General features: G+C 30.5%; 1 protein-coding gene across 9 annotated transcripts in view; it reads left to right on the forward strand.

Moving 5' to 3' along the window:
• LOC108693946 (CUGBP Elav-like family member 2) overlaps positions 1 to 11,510 on the forward strand; it is a 560,873-nt gene that overhangs the window by 171,517 nt on the left and 377,846 nt on the right. The window lies entirely within an intron of this gene.

Here is an 11,510-nt window from a genome sequence, read left to right on the forward strand (position 1 = left end):
TATATATATATACACACACGTAAAACATAATTATGAGATTATATGTCAATAGTTTGTTAAAGTTATTTATAAGTTATAAATAATCTCAACAATTATAGTCGATAACAATGAGATATTTTCTCCATTTAATATGATATGCATGTCTATAGGAGATTTGCTACGCGAAAAAGATTAAAAGAAAGATAATTGTTATAATAATGAACATAGTAATTTATAGAAAAATAATGCAAATGGGATTTAATTACGTCAGCATTATGTATAGAATAATCTATTTTTATAACTTATCATTTCATAGTTCATGTGCTTTAGCACGTGCTCTCTTTTGTTTCATAGTTCCACACGCGTGTTCTCGTATAAACATTAAAGTGTTATTTACACGCAAATGAAATGTGACTCGTAAAACGTTGCGGGATGCATATGCTTTTGGCAGGAATCCAATTTTAAAGTATAAAACGATTGAATCGAAGATTCGCGAAGCATATGGGAAATCAAGCGGATTGTGCGACGCAATTGATTTGATCGTTACAAAATGCAAATAAAACGCACCTTGAAGAGAACACAAGTGTATAACGTTTACGTTAGTAGCATCTGTACGCACTATATTTATCTTTGCACTTGAAAAAACAAGAGCGCTATTTAAAAACCATTTTCTGTATGCTTGCCAATCGCGCGTATCATTGTGTACACGTGCGTAAATTAATACTAAGGAAATAAAACAAAATTGAAAAAATGTATTAAGGTTTTGAAATCGTAAAGAATAGGTTTATATATACAAGCCGTTAGAGCATTAGGAATTTTATGTATAGTAAATAAATAACTATTTATTTATTAAATACCTTTGTAGAACAACAGAAGGAACTAGGTACTTATTAATTTAGTATCATTATATACTATTATATAATTTATTATCACAAACATATAATATGTTTGAACGCGATGTAACATGCTTGTGACATTGTCTGATTCCTTAATTATGATATATCTCATAAGCTGTTGCAAGAAAAGTTCTATGATTAAATATTTATTTAAATATGTTTTGAATCCTGGATTATCTTGATATCTTGGACAAAGATATCTTCAATTTTTATTCTTATAATCAATTAAATAATTAAACATCTCGTTAAAAATTAATGATATTAATAATATAACGGAATATAAGGCTCTTCGTATATAGGCATGGAATAATTTAAGTTAATCATCTTTTAGAGGATGAATTTAATTTCAAATCGCAATAGCAAGCTTATGGTTTCTCAGTATACCGCACGTAACTGAAGTTTAATGACATTTTCCAAGAAAACTGAATCCTTACCAATGCAGGTCGCCATTAACTAGCAAAAACTCTATTTAGATCTCATTCGAGGCGATAAGAGACGACGGTGAAGAATTAGTTAATTAGTTTTGCCGGACGCAAACACCGCGATTGATGTCTTCATTTTCGGACATCAGATAGAATGCGTGGACACGCGATTGGTTTATTCGGGATTTAAAACGATTCGTTTTGATTGGAAATAATCCGCGGCACCGTCCGGCGACGCATTCTGTATTTTCGCGATTTCGACAGTTTTTCAGTCGTTCCTGGTTTAATCTCGGAATTTCGGATAGCCGCAATTTTTGCGAGACAGCCAATCTACTACGTCGCTAGTTGATTACAACGCATTCGCTCGTTCAGCGCTCGTGTTCACCATGTTGGTTTTGCGCTTTTACACGATCCCTATCAGCGCTCGTTGCAAATATGTATGTCGAACGTCGCGGAAATTATTTTCGACGTATAGAAACGAACAGTTAATTGAAAGACTGATTTATAAGAATCATATAACGAGTTTGTTTTTTTAAAGGATAAATCCTTTACTAATTTTATTTTTAATTGTATTAGTTAACTTCAGAAAAAGATTCAGTAGATCATGTGTAATAGATAGAATTTAAAAAATGACAATTTAAATTATAATTGTTTTTTTTCAAGTCTTACGTTGATCTACATATAATAGATATATAATAGATATATATATTAAAGTGGATATCTATTTTGCTTGATTTTATGTATGATAAATCATTTTTATTTCTTTTTGTAACGACTGCGACAGCGAAACTATCAGCGAGACAAATGTCTCCAGTCGATTATCTATGTAAATGTTTTGAACAAAATTGTTCTCTCTATGGTTTTATCAAACTACACATCATGCAATCATAATACAGAAATATACATGTATTATCTTCGACATATTACATTGGATTTTTAGTTCGCTATCGCTGTAACGAGATACGTACCGCGAAATGTTCGCCTGAGTAGAAGAGTTTGTTTCTCTTCTCGTTATTTATCTTTTTTATTACATCATGCTATGTTTATTCGTTATCGGAGATTAACAAAAAACATGTCTAAATAAATATAAATGCGCTAATATAATATCAGTAGCTGTATATATGTAAAATAATATAAATTTTGTGCATTCCTAAATATGGTATTCAGCAAAAAATATCTTTTATGATATTATAACTTGCATACATGTACGGTAAATAATGAAACTTTGCATCGGAATGAGGGTTAATTATTGGTTGTAACTCTCCTTTTGGATTTATATTTACCATTTATTGCACGTGACTTCGTTTACCATATCCGGTATGTGGTATTGCAAAAACTGTCTATCATGGTTCGCGTTTGATAATTATTATGAGCGTACAGCATGGTGCCAACAATAGCATCGCCAGAACGTAACACAATGCGGCTACGTATTCTCGTAAACAACATCGTGGGCGGAATTCAAGCACATAAGTGTTTTTATCGCACATAAAGTGAGACATCTGCCGCGTCTTTTCAACGAGAATCTTTGAGGTGCGCAGGGTGCAATGACGCGAGGCCTTTATATTTATAAGCCCATATACTACAAATAATTTATAGATCGGCTATAGAATCTTTTTGTCTCATTGATATTTCGGCAACAGTATTCGAAAAATATTTATGCTGCAAATTTTTATTAAATTCTTATTTCGGTATTCTTAAATAGTATATTCGAAATACAAGATTTATAAAGGTGTATAAAGGTGTATAAATTTCAATATCTTACGTATATACCATTTAAGAATACCGAGATAAGAATTTAATAATGATTTGTAAGCAGATATGGCAAACTATATTTGTATTTAATATAATAATTAAAAATACATTTAAAGTTGAATTATTATCAAAAATATTTTCCAATTTGAACTGGCATACTTTGAACTTAGCACATACTTAATTCGTTATTCGTAGTTATAATACGAGACAACTGACATTTTTTAAACCATGGACGTAATAAGAGTAGATTTCCTATGAAGTTCTTGCTATCGGTTTAGAAAGAGTGAAGTAGCTTGAAACGTACTTGTTCTCTCTCTCTCTCTCTCTCTCTCTCTCTCTCTCTCTCTCTCTCTCTGTGTCTCTCTTTTTCTCTTTCTAATGTATTGAGTAAAGAGAGATGTATCTCTCAATTCTTTCTAACGAGATCATAGGAACTAAAATCAAGGAATATGTACACCTACGTTTACATTTTAAACTTATGAAACATGTGGACGTAAATCATGTGACATTAAAATACATATTAACATTAACATAAGAGATTAACACAAGCCTTTTTACTTATATCTTTATCTATTGATATTATTCAAAATATATTATCTATAATTATAATTTCTTAGTTCTATAATTTCATAACAATATACATGATAATAACACAATTTGAAAAAATGATATTAACACAATTATTTTTTGCAATTATAAACTCATTGCAATTATTTATCGTTAGCTATTCCACATACTACAGACATATAACAATGAATACAACATATAAAGACTCATGTTTCCGTACAGTAAAGATTCTGGCGAAGATCAGAGCGAAGTGTAGAAAGTGCTGAGGCGTGCTGAAAAATGCAACGGTGCCTACTGCGACAAGCAACGGCGCGCAGCTTACAGTGCATCTGTGAGCACGCGAATGTCGCTGCCGATGTCTAGCTACGTATGCGAGCAAACCACTTCTCTTCCCACGCGAAAGTGCTTACGTCGCCGCGATGAAGAAGCGTTCGGAAGAGATTGCGAAGTGCGATGATTTTTTTTTTTTTGGAGTTTTCCCCGCTTTTTTCCCTTACTCTCTATCTCGCTTCGTTCGCAAGGTTTGGTTTTTCTCTCCTCGAAACCGAAGCCACGTTACTCTCTCGCCCTTTGTTTCCCACGCGAAAGCGCTCATTACGTCGTTTCGTGTCGGAAGGCGAAGCCGTAGTTACTAATTTCACTCCACCACCCTCAACTTTAATTCTCATTCGCGAAAACACAATTCGCGGTAGCGCTGCTGCTGGTTTAACAGAGAATTTCCTACCAACAAATCCACCATAGAAAATCCGCTCAATGCTTTCCACATTTTTTTTAATGAGATTGATCTTTTTCCAAAAATAAACATGAGAATGTATTTTATAACATACGTCTCTGTCTGTTTTTATATAAACTTAAAATAAAATGTTATTTTTTGTTCATTCGGATTTTGTACATAATAATGAAAATATGTGATATATATCGTATTATTGATAGACGATTGACAGAAAAACGAATTGAACAAGATATGAACTATTTCAAAATCCAATCTATTTTCTGTAACGTTATATATATACGCATCTTTCTGGTAGATTTGTACAAAGTTAATCGAAATATGAGCGGTTATAAAATCGTTTTTTGTATCAAATGTTGCAGTTATCGACAGTTATTGCGAACATACCACGTATTTCCTGTGTTGGTGTTTGATTACACGCGCAAGCGTTTCTTACGCGAAAACGCTAACGTTGCTCGAGTCGAGGTTTGAGCGGCTTCGCCGTGGTTACGAATTCTGTACTACGCTTTCTCTTTCGCGACAGAATGTTGTAACAGAAATTCATTATGAGACGTAGCGACGAGACGAAATTTCCACGACAGTTCATGATTAAAGTTGCTACAATGAACTTCTGTAGGTCGGGCGAAGTAGGACAAAATTGTGCGAAAGTGGATAACCGATACATGTATTTGAGGCTTATTGCAAAAATGTCCAAGTCGTTTTTACGAATAGTGAGTAGAAAGAGTAGAGAATAAAAACGAATTGTATGTTACCGCAATTCACAGTATGTTTGTATCTTTAATATTGCGTTATATGGCTATATATGGCTATATAAATGGTTATAGATATTTGCCATTTATACGTAATTGTCCATAAACATTTTATTAATTCTTTTTCCAGTACGAGTACAGTATATTTGTGAAATTTTATACTTGAGTTATTAATTAACGATATATTACGTATAATTTTTTACGTAAGTTTTTTTATCATATGTATCGTCTTTAATTTATCAAATTCTGTACGGTTGCATATCCTTTCTGAGACTTCGCTTTGCGTTGCAAGATATCAAATAAACAGGCATAGATATGCCGGTTTGCTGCGTTGATGGAAAAGTAGGAGTAAAAAATTAACATCTTTTAGATAATGAAAGGATTCGTTTGACTCGATTCTAAAGAATATATTTCTAATATATTTTATAGAAAAGCGACATTTGTAACTTATTTACTTATATAGAAAAGTATCACTATTCTAATAAGAGATGTATTTTACTCTAAAGTTACAGTGCTCTAAAATTGTGAAACTTATAATTTTAAAGAATACATTACAATTAAAAATATAATATGGATAGAAAGTAAAATTATAGAAATTATATATATTCACTATCGTAATTAAAATGTTGCTTCAATTCAAAATTTAATAAATTTACTGAACAGTTACTAATTTTGAGATGTGTTACGTTTCTATCAACGTAGCGACTTATCTTACTATATCATATAATTAATAATGATTAAGATAATTGTAAATTGCATTATATACATAATGTTGATTTTTTATGATATTTGAAATATATTGAAAACTTTAATATAGTAAATTGATTTTAAAGTACTTTCATATTCATATTTATCTCTTTTATTCTGTAAAAAAAACAATTACAATTATCATGAATTTTCTTTAGATAGGTTTAACGGTTAAAACCTTGTGATTGGAATATTTTCTTAAACGTAACATTTAAATTTACTGCTGTATTATATCGTCGCGATGCTATAGTTTTTGTAAATTTTCTATTAAAAGTATTTGTAATATCGACGTTGGTTAACGACCTTGAATATTTTAAGAGAACTGCAGATATCAAAGTTTGAAGAAAAAAGAATGGCTTCGTGAGTGTGGTGGTAGCTTTTTCAAACAATTCTGTGTAGGTACTGTAAAAAAAAAAAAGAGTCGAGTTTGCGTTAACCTAATCACCGATGTACGTGCAACCACGAGTTTCGCATTTGCCACAGACCATTGCTTCTGCTCTGAATGCAATACGGGTTCGGGAGAATGTTCAAAACCACTGGAAACTACAATAACATTTCCATTTGACCTTCGAATCAAAAAGTCAAAGGAAAAAGGAATTCGGGTAAATCGAATTCTGCGAGCTACTTTCCTTTTTCTCCTCAGACTTTATTTAACAATAATTTTTTACATTTTAGTAAAAGTTTAGTAGCAGTGTAAAATTCTTTATAATACCTAATAAGATGTTTCTTGCACATAATAGCGAAAAGAGAAAGAAGTATCAAAGAGAAATTAATAATATTCGAAAAATTAATAATAGCATAATTAATTACTAATAATACTTGAGTTTATTTTAAGTAATTTTTTTATTTTATTTAAATTATTTTAACATTCAATGATTAAAGATACACAATAAATAATTAAAATGTTAATAAAAATTTTATTCTGCGATAATTATCATGTATATTAATTATACATATATGTTCACTTAAATGGCAGATTTTATTTTTTTATTACTACCTGTAATAAAATAATTTTTTCTTCTAGAAATTTTTTTATTGTTTGTATTCATCACATATATTGAATAAGTGTATTTATTGCTGTTTCTTTTTTTTTTTTGATGTTTTTATATCATTATTATCTATATATACAGAACGTAACATTCATGTCAATTCATATTTTTTTTGTTTATTTTTTATTCTTTCTGATTTCTCGTTGATTTTTTAACTCCTATTCGAAACCATCAACAGAAAAGTATAGTCATGTGAATCATCTCCCTGACCCGCGCAGCTAATATGAGAGCATGTAACAAACGAGTGTCATATCGCTTCGTTATACGTGTAGCTCACAACGGATAACACAATGCCGAGAATTTCGTTTTTCGCGCTTTTTAATGTCAACTTCGTAATAAAATCAAATTTATGTATTTTCGGAACAAAGTATTTTATCAGCGCGTAAGTATATAGAGCAAAAAATAATTGAAACAAATTGCATGTATTCTACAATGTTCAAATTTGCTATTGAGGGACTAAAGATAACTAGATAATAAATAGATGTATTTATAAAATAAAAAAATTACGATTTTAAATAAACTTATTTTATTTGTTTATTTATATGCTAAAATTAAATTAAATTAAAAATTAAAAAATACACAAAAGATATATTTAATCTTGCAAAATATAGGGATAAAATTATTTTCCTGTTAATTAACATGTGTCAAATATAAAATCATTGTAAATTTCTGTATTTTTGTCACTGTATTGTTATATTTTTATGAGGGTTTTTGTTAATTTAAAGTTATCTCTCTCTCTCTGCTTCTGCTTTATTTGATTGAATAAATATAATTATCATTTTTCATACTTATCTTAAAGTGGTAAAAACAAATATTCTTGCGAATCGAATTAAAAAGATATTTGCTTCACATGCTGCTGTTAATCCATAAATAAGGACTAAATTATGAAATATATTATTAAAATAAGAAACGTTTATTAATTATGCTAATTTGTATATAGATGCATGTATGCTTGCGATGTTTGTTCGAATCGAGCAATATTAATTTTTATATCAAAATCTATATCAACTTATTATAGATTCTTTTTCCAAAAACATTTTTAGTAATTTGGAGCAAAAATTAAATTATATGGGATCAATTCCATTTTACTAACTTTTTAATATTTAATATCTTTTTATATTTTTAAAATTAAGATTGTATTATCGTAAATCAAGATTGTATTACCATCCATGCGATATTAAATAGAAGCTATTAAATAGAAGATTTTATTGTTTTGGATTATTCATAATTATTAAATGTTTTCGTTAAAATATAAATTGAATACGTTTATTTAAAAAATTCCGAATGAGGAATACGATGACAATTATGGGATATCATATATAGAAAGGCAAGTGCATTTCCCTGCGATTCCATATCGAGCGACATATAGTTGGTCGCGTGGTGGGCATTCGGTAGATATCCACCGTAATAGCACACACCGCCATGCACGCGGGGGAAACGAAGCACATTCAGCATTATCTGCTGCATCGTAATAAAATACTCTTCACCCATTTCCACGTTTCTACATGCATGTATATACGTACGTACGTACAGAGATGCCCGCGCAATCCAGTGTTACAACTCTCCATGGAATATGTAGTCCGCCTTGGATATATTCGACATAAACACGAACGCGTTTGTGCTCGCCACGGTTGGTCCTGCTCTCAATACGATCTACATATACATTTAACAACATATAAATCTGTTTTATTCTAAATATTACAAAGAACTCGTTACTCAAGAGGATTAAAATATTGCTCTAAAAAGATCTGCGGAAAATTTAATTAGACTTATCAAATGATTTTCTTTATAAGCTAGAAACTAAATGTTAGCAAACATTCGTCTGTTTCTCAATATTTAAAATATTTTTAGACTACTTATGTTGAAATATTTTGAATATAATGAAAAAGAATGTAATATAAATTTTTTTATTAAAATTTTGAAAATATTGATTATTACCTTATTTTCGCTTTTAGAATGTTTTATCTTGACTTAAACAGTGACATATTAAAAAAAAAAATAATGGAAATTTTAATATATTGTGTCAGATACATATATCTAATTATACGTTTGTAAATTGATTTTGACTAATTCATGAAAGTTTAATGCAAATACTTTATTTATGTATCGCAAATAATATGCAAATGCAAAATTATCAAATTGAATGTATGCACTGCTATCTATCAACTATCTATTAATTTTTGAATAAATAATAATTCATTTCATTATCGAAAAAGATGAAGTATCAGAAGATGTCACATTACGCAATTAGCTCGAGGCACTCAGTTATCGCTATTAATTAATTAACTTATTTGGAAAAACAAAAATTAAAATGTATTTTATTAAAATCGAATATGACCGAAATCATCATTTCGTATACAGGATATTGTGTATCGGTTTGCTATCGTTGTTTCGACATGCGGACGATTAGTATTCTGTCTAGATTAAAAGATGTTTTCTTAGGGATGCGGTCGCTTCGTAAATCCAATGCACTACGATGTCCTTGCGAATATATGCGTATAGAGCGCCAATCAATAATTATTAGCAGGCGAAGCCAAAGTCCATTCACGAAAGTTCGTTATACTGTGTGTTTCTTCACCGTAGGCACTTCCTGTGGCGCACAGAGACGCGTATTCGTCGTTAGGTGGATGAAGCTTCGTGCCGACGTTAATTATTATTGGCAGTTTCACGAAACGAACTCGCTTCTCGCCCTATCGAGCGTGCACACGCGACGGACACCTATATGACGCTTAATTGCATTCGGTCTTGCGGACTTTGATAAACGAATGAGGTGTCCCGAGACGTTGATTGAGGCATTTTGTGTGATCTCTCCGAAAGCGTAATTTGTATATTTTTTTTCACTTTAAATCGTACGATTCACATTTCTTCGAAGGCTGAATGTTGTATCAATTGTATTTGAACTGTTGGTCAAAACAATAGTAAATAAGACGATAATAAAAACATATTTTAGAATTAAAATATTCAATTATCTTGATATAACATAAAATAAAATTTTAATTTAAAGACTGTCGAAAGAATTATTGCCTTCAAAAAATTACTTTGATTATGTTCTTTAGAGTCCCAGTGAGTGAAGATGTGAAAAGTGGCGATGTGTTAAATATATTAATATAATTTCTAAGATCAATTTGTTATTAAATATGTTAATATTGTTATTTCCGAAAATAAGTCACGTTTATAGTATATATACAGAGCAAGTCTACTCATACGTGATGCAAACGTGAAGCAACGAGAAAGATATTGAGATCGTAACATCCTTGATAGGATCTGCGAACGATAGCGAGGCCCGTCGAGGATGTTTAACGACACGGTTAACGTAAAATATAAGTCAGTCCGCGCCGACGACTTCACGACTTGACACGCACATTTTATCAGCTTCAGCTGGGAGATGAAACTGCGGTGTATACAGTTTGTTTCAGGTTTACTATTTCTTCCTTTTATTTGTTCCCAATGAATAGCTTGATATGTGATAAATTTTTTTTTGTTAAAAACAATCACTGGATTCACTATCATTTTTTTTAATTAATTAGTAATTATTAATAATTATTAAACATTTATACTTAAATATTTTTGCAATTATAAATTACAGTTATTTTATTAATTTTTTTTCTATTTTCTTCTTTAAAATTAACAAAATAATGTTGAAATATATTTTTAAAATTTAAATTGTTCATTATGTTTGTAGGCTCTCGACATTATGTAAATATTTTATTGAGAAAAGATAAATTGAAACGTCCTATATAATCGCGGACTTCTGAACATTAAATTATACACGCTCGGCGGCGAACGCCCGACCTCTCTTCGCCCTGTTGGTCGTCGTTTATCCCACGTACTTCTGTCGTATATTATGTCTACTGGGCGTATTAACCGGGCGCTACCGTACACCTGTTTACTTTCAGTGCTCGAGTATTATTTCTATTAACGAGAATACATCCATGCGCGCGAGTATTACCACGCTCGCGTATACCATGGCCGAAGCCGTTCTAGGGAGTTACGATCTGGATGAAAATGGGAAAACGGTTGAAAACTGCTCGGCCGAAAATTTTCGCGAGAGCACTCGCGAGCGCACATCCTCGAAATTGATTCCAACGCGAAGAGGCATTTGACGCTTCTCCGGACATTGACATTTAAGCACGCGCTTTTTCATATGCGCTCACAAAACACTGGATCTTTTGAATTTATGCGTTGCGAACAGAAAATTTAAAATGTAATACGATACCGGTAAAAAATAAATAAAAAATATTATTGATATTGAAAAGATATTAAAAGAAAATTTTTTGTATGACGTTTTATTTTTAAATTTGCGCGAAATTTACTATATGAATGAATGTAACATTTTTGAGATTAAATATAAAGTGGATTATATGAAATAAATTAAAGAAAATAACGATAAATTATAAGATCACAAAAGTTTTTCTTGTAGTTGTATTTTATGAAATTAAACGTTTTCATGGGAATAACGAAACGAATGTAACATGCAACTTTTACTAAATTAATAAAGTTATAATATTAATTTTATAATCAATGGATTATAAAAAGTACACATACAAGAAAAGTATTTTATGATATTATATAATATACGTAGTTATATTGTCATTGCACTATATGCACACAAAAAAGTG

The sequence above is a fragment of the Atta colombica genome, unplaced genomic scaffold (assembly GCF_001594045.1).
Source record: "Atta colombica isolate Treedump-2 unplaced genomic scaffold, Acol1.0 scaffold111, whole genome shotgun sequence".
Taxonomy (NCBI): domain Eukaryota; kingdom Metazoa; phylum Arthropoda; class Insecta; order Hymenoptera; family Formicidae; genus Atta; species Atta colombica.